Source organism: Protopterus annectens, chromosome 2.part2 (assembly GCF_019279795.1).
Source record: "Protopterus annectens isolate FY-2018-M chromosome 2.part2, PAN1.0, whole genome shotgun sequence".
Taxonomy (NCBI): Eukaryota; Metazoa; Chordata; order Ceratodontiformes; family Protopteridae; genus Protopterus; species Protopterus annectens.
Genome location: NC_056730.1, coordinates 602837432 through 602862880, shown reverse-complemented (window position 1 = coordinate 602862880; position 25449 = coordinate 602837432). Strand labels below are relative to the sequence as shown.

Below are 25449 nucleotides of genomic sequence, written 5' to 3'. Positions count from 1 at the left end.
TACTTGTGCCTCAATCGTAACTGCATTGGAACGGGAAGCCGTTGTCTTGTTAGATGTATCAGTTATATTATCAAGTGTCTCCACTGTGGGAGCCATAACTGGATCCACACGTACCGCTTCATCTGGTGACGTCAGCGACGTGGCAGTAGTCGACTCCACTCTACATTGTTGCTCAATGACCGTTGGTGGTTTACGCGAATTGTCAGATGGTTTATGTAAATTATCTGATCTCATATTGATGTTTTCCTTGGGCCAGGAAAAAACGTGGGATTTGCTAAAGTCGAGGAAATCCCTCTGTAGCTTTCGTTTTTTCTCATGAAGGCATTTGATGTCTAAGGAAGATATCATATGTTTCAGATCGTTAAGCAACGTATTTAGGTGTTCAATGCTTAATAACACAGTTAGTTCTTTATATATAGCTTGAATATCATTCTTCAATTCACTTATAGAGGCATTGTAATGTTCAATTAATATACGTATATACGAAAAACTAGTTTCAATATTGCATTTCTGCCATTTGGCTAAAAGCCCCGGTTGTGAATCGCCGAAAGTCGGCATTTTAAGCACTCTTAGACCTCTCTGGACCAATTTAAAGTTGAGGCAAGCTTCCATATGCAGTTTCTGCCATTGGATGTTACGCAATTTATGGAGCTTGTTCTCAAGATTCCTTGTAGTCATTGTTATCTCCATATTGTTTCTAAATGAATGTGCCGCATCTCCGACCGCATTGAGATCTGAGGCGGTCAATTTGAGTAATGGGTTGACATTAAAATCAACAAGTCCATCCAAATCAAATATTCCATCAGCTTCAAAGTTCGATAATTGCTCATTAGGCTTAACGGCCATGTCCTGGCAGAAATGTATATGCAGAGCAGTATTAAATGAAAAAGAACCACACTGCCAGGTAAAGCACTCTCCTCAAAATGTAACAAAGGCAAGCAAAAAAAGTGATGAGTGCACCATGGACTATGATACAATTCGGAAATAAAATGAATAAATCCAAATGATATCTAGGGGTTACAACAGGAAATCAGTGTTTGAAGCAATTTCAGAATGTGATTCCATCAGAACCAATGAGGGAGCTCCGATCATCAAGAGACCCAAAGCACAGCATTCCCAACCGGCATGTACACACACACCCAGTACCAATAGGATTGTCATTCCCTACACGAACAAGAACAATCACGTTATAAAGATCTTTAACAAACACTGGAACTTACTTATGATAGATGATAATATCAGGTCACTAGTTGATTCCAGACCCAGAATAGCCTATAAGAACATGCTTTCATTAAATAGGTTACTTTGTTATGATAGAACATATATTCCAGTGCAAAAGAACACGAAATTTGGCACTTTTGCCTGCCAAACTTGCAATCAATGTAGATATATTGCTAACACCCACATTTGCATACATCCTGAAACAAAAAGATCATATACATTTAAACATCATGCCACTTGCAAATCCACCAATCTGATATATTTAGCTGATTTCCAAATATGTAGGAAATTTTACGTAGGGATGACCAGTAGATCATTACGAGAATGTATTAGAGAACACATATATGCTATAACTAGAAGAAATGTATTGAATGCACTGGCTAAACATATACTGGACCTAGGTGACAACCACACGTTTAGATTCCTGGTCCTTGAAATGGTTAATACCGATGGAAGATTAGGTAACATATAAAAAATAAGATCGAAGAAAGGGAAGGTAAATGGATTGTGAAGCTACAAGCCCATAGATTTGGGCTTAATGAGAGACTCACTATTAAGCCTTTTTTGGCTTCAAGACCCCTGAAACATTGATCTGTAAGCATTTTTTACATAGATAACTGAAGCATTCTTTTTAACAAGAATTGTGTTTTAATGAGAAATTGTGTGTTTTTATGCTTATTTCTTTAAGGGATTTGTGACATCACAACACACAGGTGTTTATAAAGGGCGAGTTTTTAGTTCTTTTATGTCTGATGAAGCGTTGGGTAACAACGCGAAAGTGCTTACTACTTGCTACTTGCTGCAGTTTTTATTGTCTACAATAAACGTGGATTTTATCTATCAAGAAGATCATTTGGATTTATTCATTTTATTTCCGAATTGTATCATAGTCCATGGTGCACTCATCACTTTTTTTGCTTGCCTTTGTTACATTTTGAGGAGAGTGCTTTACCTGGCAGTGTGGTTCTTTTTCATTTCATAAAATCAGAAACAGGACAATGCTCTTCTGAGACTTCTGTCTCTCATCTGTTGCACTGACCAGTGGTTGTGCTAACTCTGCAGCTGGTTCTAAAACCTAGACCTCAGTCCCAATTACAGTGAAGGAAGCATTGTCACTAGTAGTGTACCTCCCAATTTGCCTCCTTACTTATCTGGAAAATAAAAATATAAAAATGTCTGTGATGCCAACTAAACTATTTCAGTATACAAAGCTGCAGTTACTGTTAAATAAATTAGAGCTAAAGCTCTACAGGCTAAAGAAACTCAGCTGTTAAAGTGTTTTCATCAATTATTGCATCCTTTTGTTCTAATGCTTTCACAACTGCACACTATTTAATTTGTACCATTTTGTTTTGCTGTAACATTATAGGAGCATTTGTACTTGTCCTTGTGTTATTGGTATTGAATAAGAAAATGTCCTTGTGATCAGCCAACACATTATACAATAAAATATATTTGCCTCTTGTTGTATGTATCAGCCAATGTAGTAATTGTTCACTTACTTACATTTTACTGCAGTTTCATAGCATTTTCTTCAGTTGTTACCATGGATTCTACCTTATTTGATGTTTGATCTCATATTAAGTCTTTATTTAACAGTAAGCTTTTTATATGTTTACAGTGCATGCCATATACAAGCTTATCACTTAGCAGTGTATTATAATAAATACAATGTTCTAAGAGCTGGCACATTTAGAATAAAAACAATTCTGCATAAATAGCCCTGGGCTTAAAATGTTTCTTTTTTTAGTTTCTACACAGTCTCTATGATTTTAATGAAGGTTTCAGTCATAAAGTAAACTGCGGTATAGCCCATAATCCATCTGTGCTGATGTCATTTTACTAAGCAAAGCATTAATAAACTTGTTATTTCTCTTGTATGTTAAAGTACTACTGTTCAAGTGATTTTTTTGCACACTAAGATAAAAAGGACATACACATTTCCAGTTTGGGATGCCATTTTGTACCCACTTCTTTGGGATGACATTTTGTACCCACTTCTTTGTATAAGTATTTGCTTTAAGATGTGAGTGTTTTATAATATGCCAAAATCACTGTAGAAAAGTTGTATGCAACAATTTCACTGAATAAAGCTCTTCCTTAGAATCACTAATTACCTTCTTTTCTCCTTTTTAATTTCTCCAACTGTTTTGAAATTTTAATACTGTAATGGGAATGGACCCAGGGTATGATTAGAGTGCAAGAAATTAATATTACATCAATCATTCATGTTAGCCAAGATTCTCATGTATAAATCACCTTCTGCGGCTTTTAAGCAATCAGTTTCTACCCAAGTTATTTGAAATAAAAAAAAAAAAATGCTGAAAGAAAATCACTTCACATTGAACTTTCTAATTTTTGTAATTACACAAATTGCCATACATTATTTTATTCTCATTTGTATTTGTTTAGCAAGATTAATACATTTATCAAAATGGACCAGTTGCAACTGCAGCCTGGTGAAAAAACAAAAACAATTTTAACAAGTAGTAAATTTTGGCAGAGATAAGACAAAAGTACTGTACACAAATCACACACATGGACACACACACACACCTCCAGTAAGTAGTCTCCTGAAAAAAATTGAATTAGTCATCTGTACACAGAAATATCATATTATGCATTCTTAATATGATGACTATTATTATTGTGACATCTGTACACTATATCACTCACACAGCTGTCCTTCTAAATATGTGTTGGGATGAAGTTTTTGTCTCACTTGTTGTATTATTTGTTTACTTTTATTTTTCCTTCTTGTGATTATTTTTGCAGGTGACAGACTGGAAAAAAGTGTCTATAGACAATGGAAAACCTCATTTTCAATTTGTTGTATTGTTAAGAACTTGGAATTAAGGCTATGTAAATATTATAAAGGTGCATACACATGGAAAGGGAATACACATGCATTTATGCCTATGAGTGGGTATGCACAGGCATATGATTAGAAATAGTTCTACTAGTAGAAATCCAGCATTTGGAAGCAAGATTTGATACATTTGTACAGTATATGCACAGACACAAAGGTAAACACCTATATGTGTGTACATATATATATATATATATAGATATATATATATATATATATATATATATATATATATATATATATATATATATACACACACACAGCAGTGTGTGTGTGTGTGCATGTGTGTGTGTGTGTGTGTGTGTGTGTGTGTGTGTGTGTGTGTGTGTGTGTGTGGCGTATGTGCATGCGTGTTTGCGTGTGTGTGTGTGTGTGCGTGTGTGTGTGTGTATGTGTGTGCAAGCACGCATGCGCACTAACGACATATATATATATATATATATATATATATATATATATATATATTTATATATATATATATATATATATATATATATATATATATATATATATATATATATATATTACATATGATCGATAGTTGGTTTCATCAAAATGCTAAAGCCAGTATAACTGATCAAAAAAATTGCTGATTGGAAATACCATCTTTTTTTTGGAATGGGGAATAGTGTGGATCATTGAATGTGCCCTTCCCCCACTGTTTTGTGATCTCAGAGATGGTATATAATTAGCAGAGGATGTGGGGGTACATTATATAATTATGTTATAAGCATGATATAAGATCTTACAACAGGAAAAGATTATCTCCACTTTAAGGTACTGTGGAAAATGTGGTAGGAGAGGAGCATATTTCGACCCAGTGTAGTATAGCAAGAGGTAAAGCAAACACTTAATGTACTCATCTACTCAAGGAATAAGAAGGGGGACTGGGCAGTGACACTATTACAGAGATCCAAAATAAAATCAAAGTGAAGAGAATCAGCATACAAGCAACTAAGGGAGTGTAGAATCTGATTCTAGTTAGATGATCAAAAGAACCATGCATTACAAAACCTGCACCAACAAAGGAACAACATCAACTAAATGCTTTAAGATATAGCAGAATAGGAACTGAAGGGGAACTGATAGAAAACTCTGACGTAAAGTCTGTACTGCACAGATGTCTGTGGGATGGGGCATGGCACTACTGTCACCAATGTTATGGGGCAATATGACCACTACCATCACTCTGACACCCAGATGCAGGATGCCATCTGATATGATGTGGTGATGGCTGTCACCAATGGGGTTTGAATCCCAAAACTGCCAAACAGTGTTGAACAACAAGAAACTGCAAACGTGCTTTTTTCAATAATTTACAAATGCCCCAACAGTGAAAAAAATAGAATATGTACTGCTGTGGGTATGGGATCCAATGTCCACACCTGAATTGGACTGCACTCAGGTCACTTATAGAGATGAGTTTTGTAAGGTAGCCCCTGGCCCATTTCTCACTGTCTCTATGAACTATTATCTTCCATTACCCCTTTATCTATGATAAATGCTGTTCAAAAACATATTAATTGCACACACACACACACACACACACACACACACACACACACACACACACACACACACACACACACACACACACACACATAGATGCACACATTCACTTCTTGGAAAAGCTGTCAATTCTTCAAATCCCCACAGCTGTTCTCTAAGCATGGTAGTACTGCCACTACCCTGGAATAGCTAGAAGTTTCCAATTACTTTCTCCTCATAAATTAAACCAAATGTGAAGTCATATACACTAATATTTTTGTTGAAAGCAGGCTTGAACAGTCTAATGGGAGACATATGCCACATACCTTATTAACCAACAATGCAAATAAAGCCTAACCTCTTCTCAGATAAATAACAGTGCAAATATATATGTATATATACGTGTGTGTGTGTGTGTGTGTGTGTGTGTGTGTGTGTGTGTGTGTGTGTGTGTGTGTGTGTGTTAAGCAAAAAAACAAATGCAGGACAACCTCAAAGTTAGTAGCGAAAACCACAGCAGGAAAACAGGCTGGAACCAACGTATCTTTTGTTGACACAATTTTATTACATAGAGTCAGGAAAAAACAAGTAGTTCAGTTCTGTTATCCACAAAAACATAAAATCACGAAAGAGTAACCCAAGTAGATCAAGCGCTTTCGCCCGGGCTCTCCCGGGCTTTTTCAAGATACTTTAACTAAGCAAACCATATGCTTATATACCCCATGTTTAATTAATTAATTATGTAATTGCTTTATTAAAACCTTTTCAAGTGTTTTTATGCTTAAAGCTATATTCTCTTCGTAAAATTCATAATAAATATTGTTTGTACAGTGTATTTATGTTTCTTAGCTCCCAGCACCTATTATAAGATGCTTTGTTTGTCCGGAATGTTTGTTTATATGTATGTATTGTTTTTATAAAATTTTTGAGCATTTGATTTAAATGATTTAATAATTTAGGTAATGTTATGTTGTTTTTCTTCTTAAAATAAGCTGTTTGTACAAGCAAACTTTTTCAAAAGAACAGCTTTTCTACAGTAAGATGAATTTTTTCTCTCTTCTTCCAGTACTGTGCACATTGCATTTAAGTGGAGAACCTTTCTTATAAAAATTAATAATTAATAGTGTTTGGTCATCTTTTAAAATTTGGTTTTCCTGATTTGATTGTTATTACATTGGCATTTCATGGATATGTACTACGTTTTTTTATTTATTAAAATTACTAAATTGATACTATTGTATTATTGTTGAACTACTATAGTTTCTACATTAATAAATATATATGTTTTCTGTTTTAAAATATGATTTATGCATCCTAAGTTAAATTACTATAAATTATTATAAATAAATTAAAATTAAAATTAAAATTTGTGTGTTCTTGTTTGTTGTTATAAATAATTAAATAAATAGTTAAATAAATAACTTTCTAATTTGAATAAATAATCAATTATTAAATTTATTATTAAATCTGTATTAAGACCTTATCAAAATTGTAAAAAATTATTTAAAACATATTCTCCCTAATATCTGTGTGTGCATTCAAATTCATTATTATTTTATTATAATATGGCCCTTTTTTGTTTTAATACACTGCTTATACTAACATGTTCGTTTAACCCTGGTGCTTTTGCAGCATTTAGTTTGATTTGACATACTAATTCTCTATATTCCAGGGATGTTTCCCAGTCCCCCCCTCTGATATCATTTTTCACCTGTTCAAGAACTAAGAATTTCAAATTCATTTCTTTGCATATTAAAGAGTGTTTGAAGAATGCATTTGTTTCTTTCCTTATTTTTATTTCATATAAATTTTCGTATACTCTTCTTTTTAAGGTTCGTTCTGTTTTTCCTACGTAGAAGGACAAGCAATGTTGACATATTCCTAAATATACTATGCCCTTTGTATTACAATTGTAATGTCCTAGGGCATATAATCCCATACTTCTAGATTTTAAATATAATCCTGTGTCATTAAGCATAAAAGCACATTGCTTGCAAGCTCCACATTTGTAGGTGCCTCTCATTAATTTTGTGTTGTTTGAATTATTAATTGTTTCATTTTCAAAGAGATTTTTAAGGTTATTATTTCTTTTCCTTATAAACTTTGGCAATTTTGGAATCATTTTGTTAATCTCTAAGTTATTCGACAACACCGGCCAATATTTAGTAATGATGGCTTCTATTTCTTTGCTGTCATTATTGAAGGTATATGCAAATGCTTGTTTTTTATGAGGAAAAGAAATAATAACCTTAAAAATCTCTTTGAAAATGAAACAATTAATAATTCAAACAACACAAAATTAATGAGAGGCACCTACAAATGTGGAGCTTGCAAGCAATGTGCTTTTATGCTTAATGCCACAGGATTATATTTAAAATCTAGAAGTATGGGATTATATGCCCTAGGACATTACAATTGTAATACAAAGGGCATAGTATATTTAGGAATATGTCAACATTGCTTGTCCTTCTACGTAGGAAAAACAGAACAAACCTTAAAAAGAAGAGTATACGAACATTTATATGAAATAAAAATAAGGAAAGAAACAAATGCATTCTTCAAACACTCTTTAATATGCAAAGAAATGAATTTAAAATTCTTAGTTCTTGAACAGGTGAAAAATGATATCAGAGGGGGGGACTGGGAAACATCCCTGGAATACAGAGAATTAGTATGGCAAATCAAACTAAATGCTGCAAAAGCACCAGGGTTAAACGAACATGTTAGTATAAGCAGTGTATTAAAACAAAGAAGGGCCAAATTATAACAAAATAATAATGAATTTGAATGCACACACAGATATTAGGGAGAATATGTTTTAAATAATTTTTTACAATTTTGATAAGGTCTTAATACAGATTTAATAATAAATTTAATAATTGATTATTTATTCAAATTAGAAAGTTATTTATTTAACTATTTATTTAATTATTTATAACAACAAACAAGAACACACACATTTTAATTTTAATTTTAATTTATTTATAATAATTTATAGTAATTTAACTTAGGATGCATAAATCATATTTTAAAACAGAAAACATATATATTTATTAATGTAGAAACTATAGTAGTTCAACAATAATACAATAGTATCAATTTAGTAATTTTAATAAATAAAAAACTGTAGTACATATCCATGAAATGCCAATGTAATAACAATCAAATCAGGAAAACCAAATTTTAAAAGATGACCAAACACTATTAATTATTAATTTTTATAAGAAAGGTTCTCCACTTAAATGCAATGTGCACAGTACTGGAAGAAGAGAGAAAAAATTCATCTTACTGTAGAAAAGCTGTTCTTTTGAAAAAGTTTGCTTGTACAAACAGCTTATTTTAAGAAGAAAAACAACATAACATTACTTAAATTATTAAATCATTTAAATCAAATGCTCAAAAATGTTATAAAAACAATACATACATACAAACAAACATTCCGGACAAACAAAGCATCTTATAATAGGTGCTGGGAGCTAAGAAACATAAATACACTGTACAAACAATATTTATTAAGAATTTTACGAAGAGAATATAGCTTTAAGCATAAAAACACTTGAAAAGGTTTTAATAAAGCAATTACATAATTAATTAATTAAACATGGGGTATATAAGCATATGGTTTGCTTAGTTAAAGTATCTTGAAAAAGCCCGGGAGAGCCCGGGCGAAAGCGCTTGATCTACTTGGGTTACTCTTTCGTGATTTTACGTTTTTGTGGATAATAGAACTGAACTACTTGTTTTTTCCTGACTCTATGTAATAAAATTGTGTCAACAAAAGATACGTGTGTGTGTGTGTGTGTGTTACAGGAATTACATCACAAAAGAAAGATGGATTCTGGTTTTTCATCTATTTTGTTTGTTTCATAGGACAGAAAAGTAAGTTGTGTGATAGAACTTCAAGTCTTTAGTTCATCTGTGAATCTTGCTATTCAGCCCACTTGCTCTGCGTAGCCATTTTAAATGGTTTATAGTCTGTACTCATGTGAAACTTCTGCCATAAAGGTAGTTTTTTAACTTTTGCAAACCTAAACCATGTCCAGATCCTCTTTCTGTGTGGCTGTATAAGACTCCTCCCTTGGTTGAAGTCTGCAGCTTAGATACACTATGAGGTGCTCATCTCCCTCTGAGAAAATCTGGCTAAGTACACTCCTACACCATGGTTAGAGGCATCCAACTGTACAGTGAATTCTTGACTATAATCATGACTAGTTAGAAAAGGGGTCCACCAAGAGCATCTCCCTGAGCTTTTCAAATGCCTGCTCATAGGCTAGTCTTCAGACAACCTTATCAGTTTTATTTTTCCTGTTAAGGTCTGTTAGGGGATTACCTATTATACTATACTAAGGAATGAATCTCCTATAGTATCCTGCAGCCTCTATGAATGCCCTTGCCTGTTTCTTGATAACAGGGGTAGGCCATACCCAAATATCCTCAATCCCAGCAGGTTCTGGCCTAATTATTCCACAACTCTTTGCCACTCAGACAAGATACCTCTGCCATACCCACTTGACAGTAAGTCAGCCCTTCCCTTCGAAATCTGCCCAACACTTTCCTGACATGTTTCAGTTCTTGTACGTAGGACTGGCTGTAGATTTCTATGTCATTCAGGTAAGCAAGGGCATAATCTTTGGCTTCAGACAGGATGCAATTTACCATCATCTGGAAAGTTACTGTGTCATACTTCATAGCAAAGAGCATTTTGCAAACATATACAAACTAAATGAGTTCACAAACACCAACTTCTTTCTAGCTGCAGATGTTAAGGCACCTGCCTGTAACCTTTGGTAAAGCCAGTAGTAGTCAGATACTTAGTGCCATCCAACTGGTCCAAGGCACCAATTATTCCTAATGGGGTAAGCATCCAACTCTGTGTGAGTGTTCATCTTCTTGTAGTCCACACAAAACCATGCTTCTTTGGCACCAGCACCACTGAGAAGGTCCAGACTCTGTTGGACTTCTTTTAAAAGAGCACTACTGGTGAGGTCCAGGAACTGTTGGACTACAGGATTACTCCCATTTCCAACATGTCCTTCAATCTGTCTTTCATAATTTGTTTAATACTTTCAGGCACTCTTTAAGGAGCTTATTTGATGGTTTGCTATAGTCCTGCTTCTATGAGCTGCTTCAGTAGGTGGGTAAATATCTCCAAATTCCTGTAATCTTGCTTGGATTTCCTGAACCAGGATATGTTTTTTTTGTGGGGAGATGGCCACTGAGAAGGTCTACCTCCACATCCCTCTTTGGGTCCTAATGCAATTCTCTACAGATACTAAGTTCCAGGGTCTGTCTGTAATATCAGGCATACCTCTCCACTGACCAGATTTTCCCAGAATGTCCAGATTTTTGCTTCTTATTTTTTTCCTAATAACATTTGTAGTTTTCTGGTAAATCACTAAGGATTGAAGTCGCTAAATAATGACACACATTTGAGTTTCAGACTTAAAATCCTTCAGAAAATGTATGCTAATACAATCCCATTATTCTAGCAACTTTCTAAGTTTATAAGAGCCATATTTAAAATATGTCCCTATTTTTGGGCCTTTGTCCTCCCATTATTTTAGGATTTGTCCATATTTCTTTTACTCAGGTTTCGGGGCTTTATCATGTTAACATGGTACAGCTTGCGCTTCTACTTCCTGCCTGGCATCACTCACTCACTCACTCACTCACTCACTCACTCACTCACTCACTCACTCACTCACTCACTCACTCACTCACTTATCTTTTTCACAGTAGTGAAGGGTTCCTCCCAGGCTGCTTGAAACTTGTTGTGTCTCACAGGAATAACTTGACAGAATACTCTCTGGCTCTGGCTATACTGTCCTACCAGACCTTTTGTTGTTGTGCTTGTGCTAGGTACTCCTGGGCCATCTCCATGTGCTTCATGAGTCTAGTCCTGAGGTTTAGGGCATACTCTGTAACAGAGTCATTGTGGGAATCACATTCACTCCCATGCTTATGAAAAATTAAATCACGGGGTCCACTTACTATGTGAATATATACTAGCTCAAGAGTAAAAAAATTGTGGATCCCTAGGAAACCTCCCTGTATAAAAAAGAAGATAAGGCAGATACTTGTCCCTCTCCCTCTTGAACTGGTGGGCAAATGCTTTCATCATGGTCTTTGCCATAGAGTTAGATCTTTCTACCAGACCTTTTGTTTGTGTATGATAGAGTTTTCTCCCACACTGCTTCCACAAACATGCCAGCATTTCTGACATAAAGTTGACACCTCTCTCCATTAGTATTCCCTCAAGATAACTTAGCCTGCCGAAAATGTTTAGCAAAGCATTTGCTACATTTTCTGCTTTAATGGAAGACAAAGCCACTTCTTCTGGGTATCTAGTAGCATAATGCACCACAACTACCATGATATATTTTGTACCTGTGAAACTTAGACTACTCAGACGTCCTACAATATCTATAGCTATCCACTGAGAAGGCTCCAAAACAACAGACCAAGGCATCAAAGTAATCTTAGCTTTGTCTACATTCTTAGCAACCTTTTGGCACTGCTCATAGGTCTGCTAGTACCTTGTTACATCATTTGCAATCCCAGGCCAATAAAAATTCTGCATGCACCATCTTTTAAAACACTGTATGACCATATGACCTGCAAAAGGAATATAACAAGCTATAGCCAGAAGTGCCATTTGAAAGGCGCTGGGTACTACCAACTGCTGTATTACTTCTCCTTAGCCTCTCTTCAGTGGTTCATTTCCCATACAACAAGCTTTCATTCTAGTACATGGACTTCCTCTGCACTTGAGTAGATGAAGCCTCCTTGGCTACCTCCCTAAAGTCTTGAGAGCTGAGCTTGATACAACTTCTCATTAGTGACTCTTCTCAGCTAAACTTACAAAGGAAGTGTGGTACCATCCGACAGTGATGCCTCAAGTTCTGGATGACAACTATTGCTTAACTTTTCCCTGGAAGTATCACCTTCCAAGAGAAGCCCAGGACATTTCCCCTGCTGCGGATCCAATTTTGCATCACTTCCAATAATCAGCTCTCCCTCTGAGGTAGCCATGTTTATAGCCTCAGAGAAATTGTGGGCTCTGGTTGGATCATCTCACAACTGCCTCCATCATGAGATTGTATTCATGCTTGACTGCATGTAACTGCATGCACACAAGGTACTTCTCTGTCAAAGTTATTCCCTGTTAAGCCATCAGCATGAATGTCCTCAAAGATGGTCACCTGCTTACTCCCTTGCTGCCATTCCCAATTCAGGTAGACTCTGTCAAAGATACCTGAAAAGGTTGCCCTCCTAAGGCCCTAACTGAAGTGGACTGCTTGTAAAGTAGTGCTTCTATGTGACTATTGCAGGTTTGACTATGATTATGTCTGAGGCAGCATCTCTTCTGGCAGTGACCTCCTTCTCTTCCCTTTTACCATGGTAGGATATAGACTTTTGTGATAGTTAAGCACAGCTGTAAAACTTGGACTGCTCAGAAGTTCTATAATGTCTATAGCTATCCTCTGAGATGGTTCCAAACCAGCAGACAAAGGCATGAAGTAGCCTTGGCTTTGTCTACATCCTTACCATACCTCTCAACTTCTTGGTTCAAAAAATCTGGACAAAGCCAAAAATAATAGGGGGACAAAGCCCCGGAAATAGGGACACATTTTAAATATTGCTCTCATAAACTTAGAAAGTTGTTAGATTAAAAGATATTGTATAATTGTACATTTTCTGAAGGATATGAAGTCTGAAATTCAAGTCCCAGTCATTATTTAGTGAATTCAGTCCTCATTGATTTGCAACAAGACTGCACAAAACCACAACTTTTATGAGGAACAGACCAAAAATATGAGGCAAAATCTGGACATTCTGCAAAACTCTGGACAGCTGAGAGGTATGATACTTAGCAACCTTTAGCACTGCTCACGAGTCTGCCAGTACCTGTGAAACTTGAAGTCCTGTAATACATCCCATCACTAACACAGTGTGAATTATGCTTGATGCTGCCTGAGACCTTTGTGTTCTCCCCCCTCCCCCTAACCTTAGTTGACAGAGAAATTCCACATGTTCCATTTAGTTACATTTGAAACATCTAAATCAAAAGCCAAGCATGTACCCAGATCCATGGCTTTCCATTGTTCTGTGTAACCTGCTGTGATGGCTTAGGCTGCCTCCTTTAGGTTTCCCTTTACCCATGTACAGAGTTACCCCATCCCCTCAATTATACAGTGGCAACCTCCTAGCTGGATAAAGGTCCACTTCCCTTCCCATATCCACAGGAGTATTGCACTCATGGTCTGCAAACCAAGTCCTAATATCCTCAGGCGTAGTACAAATAGCTTGCTCATAGAACAAAAGATCTGCAAGTGTTTCATGTGTACTGATCTTACTTATGACACCTAATTATTTGCTGATTTCTGTGATTTTACCTGTCTGTTTCCAGTATTCCCTAAGTTTATTTCTATACAACTCTGATAACAATTTATAACAAGCAAGTAAACATTCTTTAACTTTGGCATATTTAAGCTATCATCTTCAGAGTTTAGACATTGCATGCATTGCTTTACCAATGAGTAAGGGAGTTAAAATCCTTACCCACTGCCCTTGATCAACTTGGTGACAATTACACATTTTTTCAAAGTTCTTTGTAAAGCTATCCAAATCATGCCCCTCTTTGTATTGGGTAAGACATTATTTATACAAACCTAGTCTTCTTGGATGTGATTCCCCCTTCCCCATGGCATATATGTCTCTGGCATAGGATGGTAATCTCCTTTATGTCTCTGGCATAGGATGGTAATCTCCTTTATGTCTCTGGCATAGGATGGGAATCTCCTTTATGTCTCTGGCATAGGATGGTAATCTCCTTTATGTCTCTGGCATAGGATGGTAATCTCCTTTTCAGGCTGGCATTGCTTCTCTCCCTCCCCTGCTTGTGACTATTTCCCCTTCCCCATGACATGTATGCCTCTGGCATAGCATGGTAATCTCCTTTATGTTTCTGGCATAGGATGGTAATCTCCTTTATGTTTCTGGCATAGGATGGTAATCTCCTTTATGTCACTGGCATAGGATGGTAATCACCTTTATGTCTCCGGCATAGGATGTATTTTCATTTGAATTCTTGAAATAATCCTGTATTTTTATGTACATTTGCTTTCATCTGTTTTTAAGACTTCCACATTGATTTACAGCTCAAAGCAATAATTCTTCTCATCAGTGAAATTTTCATGGTCAGTACTGCACCCCCTCCCTCCAAATCCTTTGACTTAAAGAAGCATACTCTAGGTTGCACAACACAGAGGAAAGGGGAGTAGAGAAAAAAACTTTGAAAGACTCATTGATATGATGAGTTTTGCTGCAATGAGCTTTACGGTTCTTGACCACACACAAAAAAACAGAGTTGATGTCAAACCACAAATGCATAAACTTAATACACTTAACTAATACATGATTTTAAACAGAAAGTACTTTTGTCTTAATTCGTTTACTAAGGCTCTGTAAAGCTGCCTTAAAACCCATCCAACACATTCATTTATACTCCCCATCATCACGTGACAAATTCCTCCAGTTATCAAATATATTTAATTAAAAGTAAAAAAAAAATGCATACATTGGTTATTTGAACCCAAATCTAAAAGATTCTGTCTTTTCCAAAATATTTTTCTAAAAATCTGCTTATAGTTGTATACTATTACCCTTAATTTTTTATAGGTGCATAGGTGTGCACTAGGCTAATGACCATGACCAAAAGTGCCTTTTTAAGCCTAGCCATGTATCCCAAATCTCTGACAAGTTCTGGTACCCTTGATAAGTGTAAGCAGGGGCTTGGGAGATGAAACATTTACAAGCAGGGGCCTGGAAGGCGAACAATTTGATAGCTGCCTGTGACCATTAGAGACACAGGTACCGAACCAGGGAAGAATTTCCTATTCCCCATCAAATTGTCCAAGTTACACTTGAGTTGGCTTAGGGAGGAACTCTATTTCATATAGATGGAGAGCCTGCTCCAGAGAATTGGTAGTCTGTCTCTCCAGCAGGTCCTATTTATATCACAGGCAAGGCTTAAGTCTTTAGAGTGGTTAATTCTATCACTGTTTGTGTTGTGAATATGTAGATGTCCATCAGGTTGGGGTTCAACTATACTTAGTATGCCAGGCATAGATGTCCCCTCAACAGCTTATAGGAGACAGAATATATGAATAGGACTTTGAGTTGGTCTGCATAGGACATGTTACGTACTCTTTTAGTGAGAAACTTCTGTGGATGTTCCATTTGTTGGATGCGCCTGGTTAGGTACATACCAAAGGAGACACTGTACTCAATGATAGGTCTAAAATTTCATACCTCTCAACTGTACAGATTTTTGCAGAATGTCCAGATTTTTGCCTCGTATATTTTGTCCGTTTTTCATAAAACTGTTGTTTTCTGGCAAATTAATTGCAAATCATTAAAGACTGAAGTTGGAAAATAATGACAGAGATTTGAGTTTCTGACTTCATAACCTTCAGAAAATTCATGCTAATGCAAAATGTTATAAGTTTGTAAGAGCAATACTTAAAAATTGTCCCTATTTTAGGGCCTTGGCCCCAGTATTATTTATAGCTTTGTCCAGATTTTTTGCTCCAAGAGGTTAAGAGGTATGGGTCTAATGAATGCTAAATATAGTGGAACAATGACCTCATCAGACCTAGATGTCATACCTTTGTTTATAAGTTGCACAACGTAGAATGATTCCCTCACTACTGTAGACATGTGATGGTCAGATTACTGCTACACATGTCCTCAAGTCCCTGACTACTGGGTCTACTTTTAGGAGTGTGTTGTAAATATGATAGTTACAAAGGGTGGATGACTTGAAAAAAGATACTATTATGCATTTCTTGGCATTTAGTTTTAGTCCATGGCTTTGACACAAGTTATTTGTCTATGTCAGCCCTTCCTGAAGAACATTAGTGTCAGTAAGGGATTCGATGACTACTCTTAATTTGCAAATGACAGCAAATATGGCCAGCCAGAGGCCCTTGACATACCTCTCAAATGTCTAGATTTTTGTAGAATGTCCAGATTTCTGCCTCATATTTTTGGTCTACTTCTCTTAAAATTTGTGTTTTTCTGGCAAACTGCAGAGGATTGAAGTCACTAAATAATGACGTACATTTGAGTTTCAGACTTCAAATTCTTAAGAAAATGCAAGATAACACAAAACCTGCTATTCTAACAACATTCTAAGTTTAGAAGAGCAATATTTAAGCTCTGTCCCTGTTTTGGGTCTTTGCCCACCCATTATTTAAGGCTCTATTCAGATTTCTTGTGTTAGGAAGTTGAGAGGTATGCCCTTGACATTGACATTGACATTGACTTCAGAGAAGTAAATGACAAAAAGGAGTGGTCCTTGGACAGATCTCCAAGGTGTGACTGGCCTCTTTGTAGAGGTGGACTCCCCAGTTCTAACTTCCTGGTTCATGTTTGTGAGCCAGCTGGCTATCCACCAGGTGACATAAGGGTTTATACCTAACCTCTTCAGTTTAACAAAAATGCCTGATTGAGTCATTGTGTCAAAAGTCTAAGCTAGGTCAAGGTAGACAATATGAACAATTTTCCTCTCATCCATTGCTTTTGGTGACCTTTCCAAAGAAGGTTGAGTAGACTTGACCAAACCTGCCTTTGAGGAAACCAAATCAGATTGGTTCCAGTGTCTGGAGGTTTCCTATGTCGTTACTGATCACTTCCATGGTAATTCTTTCCATGGCTTTGCATATGAGATTAGTGAGACTTATGGATCTGAAGTTTCCTGGCTTTGTAGATAGCCCACCTTTGTGCAAAGGGATGGCTGCTTATGTTCTCCATTTGTGAGGACTGAAGCTTGTTTGGAGGCTATGGTTAAACAGTGATTCCAGAGGATCTGATATGTCATGTTTTATACTATTCAGATGGCAACATGGAATATTGTCTGGGCCCATCTATGGAGTGTTCTTGGGAGACAGCACCGAGGACCTATTTCATAGTGATAGTAGGGGGAGTTATATTTGATGGTATTTCCTGAGGGGGAGAGTTCGAGATTAATTTGTCTGCCAGTAGGTTGGTAATATTTTCTGGCTCAGTATATGTGTATCCATTAATGAGAAGCTCTGCACATAATTGTGTAATTTAAGTTTATTCTTTATCCATGACTTAATTCTCACCACTTCATTTAGTAATAATGGGAGCTAAGCTCCCAGCTTAATTTTTTTCTCTCATTTTCTTTATATTCAACTTATTTACTACATCTCCTTTCCTACTCTCAGTATATACTATTCCTCAGTATTACAGCTATAAATCACATTTCTTTCTATCATCCTGCTATATCTTTTTACTATAACAGCAGTGTTACACATAAACCTACAATATTTACATTTCACACATGAATACATCCCTGTCATTCCATTGTTCTGTGTTTCTCCTGTGTCTCTTTCCAATGCACTTTTCATGGCTGGCACTTTTTTGTAAGAGAGCACCACACTTTCTCCAACACTTTCCCGTATCTTTATATTAGCATTTAATATCTTCCAATTGCAGTCTATAATCTTTTCTATTTCCTTATTATCCACTAAATATTCTGACAACATTCTGTTCATTACATGTGATGTAACATTGCATCTGATGTTGTTAATCTTCATTCATTCATGACACACTTGGGTTACAGTTCCATCCTCAGAACCGACTTGGCTGTTGTAACAAGCTTGCACCAGCCAGAAACTCTAGAGAGCTAAGGTTAAACATAGTGCCCCACCCCCCAAGATCTTGTTTGTTGCGTAGAATTTTAAGACGCGTCAGGCCATGCTCTCAAGCTAAGTGTTTATATTTCTATATATTTCTCAATATTTCTTTCTACTTTAAAGCTCCCCTTTTTGATATTTCTTGGTCACTCTATTTTATATTGTTGAATCAGTGTGTGAGTGCTGTTTTAGCTACCTTTTACCTTTCTGGTATTTCTTCCTTACAATAGTTGGTATAGTTCCCTTCCCTCTTACCTCTGGTATCTTTCAAATACCATTGCTGGTATTCTTTCCTTTTCTTTCTCTCGTTACCCTTCTGGGTATTTCTTGTGTTATCATTGTTGGTACCTAAAAAAAAAAATAAATAAATAAATCATTCGCTTGCTCTGTTCTTTCCCATTAGAGTGTGTGTGGGATCACGTGAATGTTTTTTCATTGTAGTGATTTATCTGAACATGGCTGACAAAAAAGGTACCACAGGCTTCAAACAATGTGACAAATGTGGCAGGAAGATGCCCAACTCAGATGGGCATCTTTCCTCTGTGTATTGTTTAGGAGTGCTGCATGTACAAGTCCAACCTCTGTGTGAACTCTGTAAGGGCAGTAGTGCCCACACCCTGGCAGAGAATAAGAACAAATTGATTTTAAAGGAGTTGTTAAAAAAAAACCTATCTGGAGGCTTTGTCTGAGGTGGAGGTGTCAAAACCTCTTTAAAAAGAGTCAAAAAAGAGGAGCCACTCAGTCCCAGCGTCTCCTCAGTCACAGGAACCAAAACCATCTAAAGGACATGTTTCTATGGAAGTGAAGCCTAAACAACCAAAACTGGCACAAACATCTGTCTCAGCACCAAAGTCTAAGACGCCTTCCACCATGCCATCTTTTTCCATGGACCTGATTACTAGAGTTGCCATGGTATCGACCCCTTCCACAGAACCACAAACCTTCTTAGCACTAATAATAGTTTCCCCTTTAAAATCGGTTCCATCCAAACACAAGTGTTTGCTACGGTGCTGAAGGTCGAAACACTAGCCAAGACTCATTATTCCCCATCCATTGACACCTTTGTTGGTCAGCAGCTCTGTCCCTTTATTGATCGATCAGAATCACCCTCAGGAATGTCTCTTCATTCCACCACGAGCCTTTTGGAGCTTCATGTAGTTAGACTGGTGGATCAGCTCTTAGCAGCCAGAAGTATTCCAACCCCATCTAGGACCTTCCTCCCACGTTGAGTCAAGATTTATTCTCCATGGACTCAAACATATCTTCCTCCTCCTCCTACCTCTTGCAGGATTTGGAACCCTCAATGCTGACGCCTCTCCTGGTGCCAACTTCTTTGGTACTGATGGGGGATTTCACCATGGTTCTGGAATCAATTCTGTAAACTCAGCTCTGTTGGAGCTGACCCATCCATGTGACTGTGTTTTAGCTGTTGGCTCCAGAATCCCTAGAATGGCACCGATATTTTCTTTGGCAGTTCCGAGTCCTCTCGCAGCTCATTCTCTAAGAGTGGGCTTGTCAGAGTGGGGGGTGTGACTCTGGTTCTAAGGTTGCCTTTCTCGGTTCTGGTCTCCTATCCCTCTTCAGGTGGGACTGCCTTTCAGATTGTGGAGAGAGCGCTCACCTCAGCAGGCTCACAGCTGGCATCCTCGATGTTGGAATGTCATATCTCTGTGTCCTCTGCTTCTAAGATGTCACAGTCGACTACATTGGAGCAGCAGGCATGAAGCAGCAAGACACCCTACCACAGGGTACCATCTCTTCAGACTACTCTTCAGACCTCCTCCCCTAATGAGCCACCTCACAAGAGATTGTGCAAGAGGAAGCACATTGATTCTCCAGAAGAATATTTCACCAAGGATACAAACTTCAGTGCAGGGGAAGGGTCCTCACGGTTGCCCCCTGAAGATGTCTCCTTTGGAAACATACTGGAAATCTTAAAACAGAGGGGTGACTGGAAGTCCACCAACCCTTCCTCTGAGGAATCTGTGGATTCTTAGGTGCAGATGATATTTACCAGAGTTTACCACATCCCCTTTGATCTTTGTCCAAGGCAGTAAACGAGAATTCCTGACATTCCACGCAGTCAAAGGGATGAAGCAGCTCAAGAAATTCAAAAACTGCTCAGAAAAAGAGTCATCCAAACAGTCCCACCAGACCAAGTAGGATCCAGATTTTACTCAAGATTCCTTTTAGTGCCAAAAAGACAGGGGACTGGAGGCCAATTGTAGACCTCAGTATCTTGAACAAGTTTGTCAAGCAGACAAAATTCCGGATGGTCACAGTTTAGTCTATCCTTCTTTTTCTGGAGAATGATGATTGGATATGCTCTATAGATCTTCAGGATGCATATTACCACATAAAAATGGACAGGCGCTCCAGAAGATATCTCCACTTCTGTCTGGGAGCCACTCATTACCAGTTTCATGGACTGCCCTTTGGTCTCACCACAGCCCCCAGGGTATTCACCAAATGCATGGCAGTGGTAGCAGCTCATCTAAGACTACAGGGATTCTGGGTGTTTCCATATTTAAATGATTGGCTTCCTACTACTCCCACCAGACATTTACTGCTTCACGACTTATACTACACTCTTGAACTGGCAGACCTCTTAGGCATTTCAATAAACAAAGAAAAGTAAAATTTGGAATCCACCCAAAACTTAGAATTCATTGGAGCAACATTCCAGATCCTGTCTGGTTGCACTACCTCTTCACAGACTACAAAGTTTAAGGTCACAGCTCCAAGCAATACTCTCTCAAGACATAGTCGCAGCTCACTTAGCCTTATAAGTACTAAGATCAATGGCAGTGACAATCACCCTAGTTCCCCTTGTGAGATTCCACGTGAGGCTGCTTCAATGGATCTTAGCTTGACAGTGGTCTCTGTTAATTCAACCCATGTCATACACAATTTGTGTAACAAATCGATGCAAACAGGATCTGAATCGATGAATGAAGAGTTATGGAGTCATTCCTTTTCACCCCCTCGGCCCAAGGCCGTAATGACCACAGATGCATTCCTGATAGGGGGGGCATTTTCAGAGAAAGACAGTCCATGGCACTTGGTCCTCCTTAGAGGTCAAATTGCATATCAACATCCTAGAACTGAGGGCAGTGCTTTTAGTGCTGCAAGCATTCCAATCTGCCCTTCCATCGTGGGCAATTGCTATCCAATCGGACAACATGTCTGCTGTCTGGTATATCAACAAACAGGGAGGAACCAGATTCTACCTGTTATATCAGGAAGCCATGAGAGTATGACCACTTTCTGTTAGCAATGCACATTCCTGGGAGTTCCAAAGTGATTGTGGACAAACTGAGCAGATGCATTCTCCTGCCTTGTGAGTGGTCTCTCAATCCAATAGTAGCAGCGAAGATCTTTGGTCATTGGGGTCAGCTTTGCTGCAGTCTATTTGCATCTTCCATGAACTACAAATGCAGCAGCTACTTTGCCCTAATCTCCCCTCAGGGGTAGTTTGAGAGAGATGCTCTTCTGCACGATTGGCCCCCAGGACTACTTTATGCCTTTCCTCCCAATCCCTCAATATCCCAGTTCTTGAAGAAAGCGCAAAGGTTGAGAAGCAAAGTGATCCTCATTGCTCCATATTGGCTCTGTCAAGTCTGGTTCCCCTTTCTTTGGCCTCATCTATTTCACCATCTGTGGATGCTGGACCCAATTCCTGGGTTCCTGTCTCATCTGCAGGGGCTGGTCCATCCCAGCCTACCCACTCTCAAGCTGACTGCTTGGTACCTCCACTTCCAGTAATTGCCAGGCAGAATAATCTATTGTTCCCAGTACAAAAGATACTTCTGGCTTCTCATAAACCATCCACCAGGAAACCTTATCTTAGTAAATGGAACAGATTTGCGATCTGGTCTCAAGGAGAAGGCCTAGACACCTTTTCAGCCTCGATTAATAATGTGTTGGACTATTTGTCAACTTTACTACAATCAGGAGCTTTAGCATCTACTATTAGAGTTAATTTGGCAGCTATTTCAGATTTCCATAATGGCTTAGATGATTTTCCACTGATATCTCACTGCCTCTGCAAACCCTTCCTAAAGGGAGTTATGCATTTAAAGCCACCTTTTTAAGAGTCCATTGAACTTTGGAATTTGACGTTAGTCTTACAAACTTTGACTCGTAAAACCCTTCGAGCCAGCAGCCGCCTGTGACATAAACTTTTTTATCTTGGAAGACCTTATTCCTGGTAGCCATCACTTCAGCCAGAAGGATATCAGAATTGCAGGCCTTGTGTGTAAAGCACCCATACATAATTTTTCATAAAGAGACATTATCACTTAGGACTAATGCCTCCTTTCTACCCAAAGTTGTTACAGACTCAAATATTAACCAATCCATTGACCTACCAGTTTTCTTCCAAAATTTTTCAGACAAAGGGGAATATTGTTTGCACTTGTTGGATGTACACAGACAATTACATTTTTACTTGGACAGAACAAAATCCTTCAGAAAATTGGACCAACTGTTCCTGTCTTTTTCAGGTCCTCAACTAGACAATCCAGTTTCCAAAGTCACCTTGTCAAAATGTCCAAGAGATTGTATCACTTTTGTTTAATATTAAAATAAAATAAGTCTATCAGCTAAAGTCAAGGCTCACTCTACCACATCAGTTTCCATTTCGGTTGCCTTTCATTCTAAGCCTCCATGAATGACATTTGCGCAGCAGCTATATGGACTACCCCTCATGCCTTTATCACTCATTACAAACTGGATATGTTCTCCAGGGGAAGAGCATCCTTTGTCTCTATGGTGCCCAGGAATATCCTTCCATAGGGCCTCCTGGGACATGAGGTAGCTAGAGACTCTGCCCCAACTGTCATGAATGAATGAAGTTTGACATCAGATAAAGAAGTTATGTTCTTACCATAATGCTCCATCTGTGTTGTCGATCTTTATTCAACTCTTGACATTCCACCCTCCTACCCCCTCCAAAGGCTCCTAGTGGTCCAGAACTAATCCTGTTTCAGTAGTAGGGCAGTTGCTCAGACAAAGCTTCCACTTTTTTGCTTCTAAGGGCAAATTTGATCTGAAGGGAAAGGAAGAGATACACTATGGGTAACCTTAGCTGAAGAGTTTCTGGCTGCTGCAAGCTTGTTACAATGGCCTGGTCAGTTCCAAGGACGGAACCATAACCCAACTGTCAAGAATGAATGAAGATCAACAACATAGATGGAATGTTATGGTAACAGCATAACTTCTAAATTTTTTGTTTATATGTACACACTCGCACACACTCACATGATATAGTACGTATACATAAAACGTATACAATTTAATATATCCATATATATATATATATATATATATATATATTGATATGAATAGATGGCTAGATATAGCTATATATATATATATATATATATATACAGAAACAGATAGTAAAAAAATAAAACCTCTGTCTAATTGACCTATCTGAAAATCAATGTCCCACTCATAAATTTCATCAACAGATTGACAGTAGATGAATTATATGATCATGCTAGCTTCTGATAAATATTCCATCATATACTATTGTCAAAGCTATCAAAGCTGTTCCAGATCTTGTGTCATTTCATTATTTTCCCTCCATATGGACAAAACTATGAACGTACAAACTTTGTCCAGGCTACCTGCTGTTAGTTACCAGTTATGGCTAATATGAGATTATAAATCCTTGAAGGTAGGCTTTTCTGTACATTTTTCAGTGTCTGACATTGACTCTTCGTTCTGATTTTTTTAAAAAATGTTGTCATTCAATACAAAAGATACCGTTTTAAAGATCTAATTAATAAAAAAAAAACACTATTTTTTTATCTGAGATAAGACTTTTGAGTTTATTTCCTGGATAAAATTCTTAGTATGTCTTTCATCTGAGTCATTCATTTCTGGAATATTAGAGAATCTAGATTATAGAACAGTTTTGACTTTGCTGTGTAGCATTTTTTTAACTGTTTTGACCCAACTGAGTAATGCATTGCACAACTTTTTCCCTTTTTATCCTTTGTACATTGACTTTACTCCCTTTTGCTTTTGTGTTTAGTCACAAATCACATTCCATTTCAAATACCATTTTTAACAGATAAAAATTAATATCTTATCTTCATTTACAACCATTATATGATTTCCAAAATTTTAAATACTTAGTATAGTAGTCCAGTGTATTTGTATTAGCTATGATAAAGATAGCAGAGGCATTTTGTGGTAATAAGCAATTTAGGCAAAAAAAGTACATCTGGAGTGGGTAGCTTTTCATTTATAAAGAGCTCATTTCTTTCCTAGCTGAAATGTGGTAGGTCTTTGCGGCTGTCAGTTTAAAAGTACAGTGACTCTATAACTGTTTACATAGAATGGGCAGGTGCTCTGAAGCTCTACCTTCTTTGTTGTGCAAAGGGATAAAGCCCTGTCTATGACTCAGGTGATCAGGGTTCAATTAGCAGCTTGGACATCTTTGTAAAGATGCATGTAACTATCATGGGGGAGAAGAGGGTGGTTTAGGTCACAATGTATCCTAATCTTCTTGGAGCAGGGTGGAAGATGCAGATGTCACTTGGGCAGCCATGCATTCAGCTTTCCAAGGTGCACTCTACTGGTCTTCATCATGAGAAAGTGGACTCACATGAGGAAGGTGTACTAGCCCCAATGGTTATTCATCTGTACACTCCCCACCTAGGTGGTGTGGTTTAGGGACATACTAACAAAAAAACCCTGCATGACACTTCCTGCAGCCAACTCGTACCTGTGGCAAACAAATAGGCCAGCCTGAGTAAATGAGGCTGATGGTCTGCAGGCAGTGGGGAAGAAAAAGAACAAACAAAATGAGTGCTGTTCTACAAATCAAACAAATTCAGATTCAAATCCAAGTTTATTAACATGCTTAATTACTAAATAGTTTACAAAGTCAAAATAAATTGCAAAATGGCAAGACAAAATAATACTTAAGAGACACTGTTAGAACTGTTTTAAGGCTGATCAAGGATTTATGTATTTTTATCTTTTTAAAAATGCATATTACATGCATTATATGTATTTATTTATTTATTTTATTTAATTAATTTATTTAATTTGGGGGAGGCTTTTTTGGCTTTTTGCCCCTGCTGCATGCTGATCACCAGCCTCTCTCTCTTTGTTAACTGGGCCCTTCAT

At 37.4% G+C, this 25449-nt stretch overlaps 1 protein-coding gene across 1 annotated transcript in view; it reads left to right on the top strand.

The window, feature by feature from the left end:
• LOC122795974 (dedicator of cytokinesis protein 2-like) overlaps positions 1 to 25449 on the top strand; it is a 2887083-nt gene that overhangs the window by 1135001 nt on the left and 1726633 nt on the right. The gene's annotated exons all lie outside the window — the stretch shown is intronic.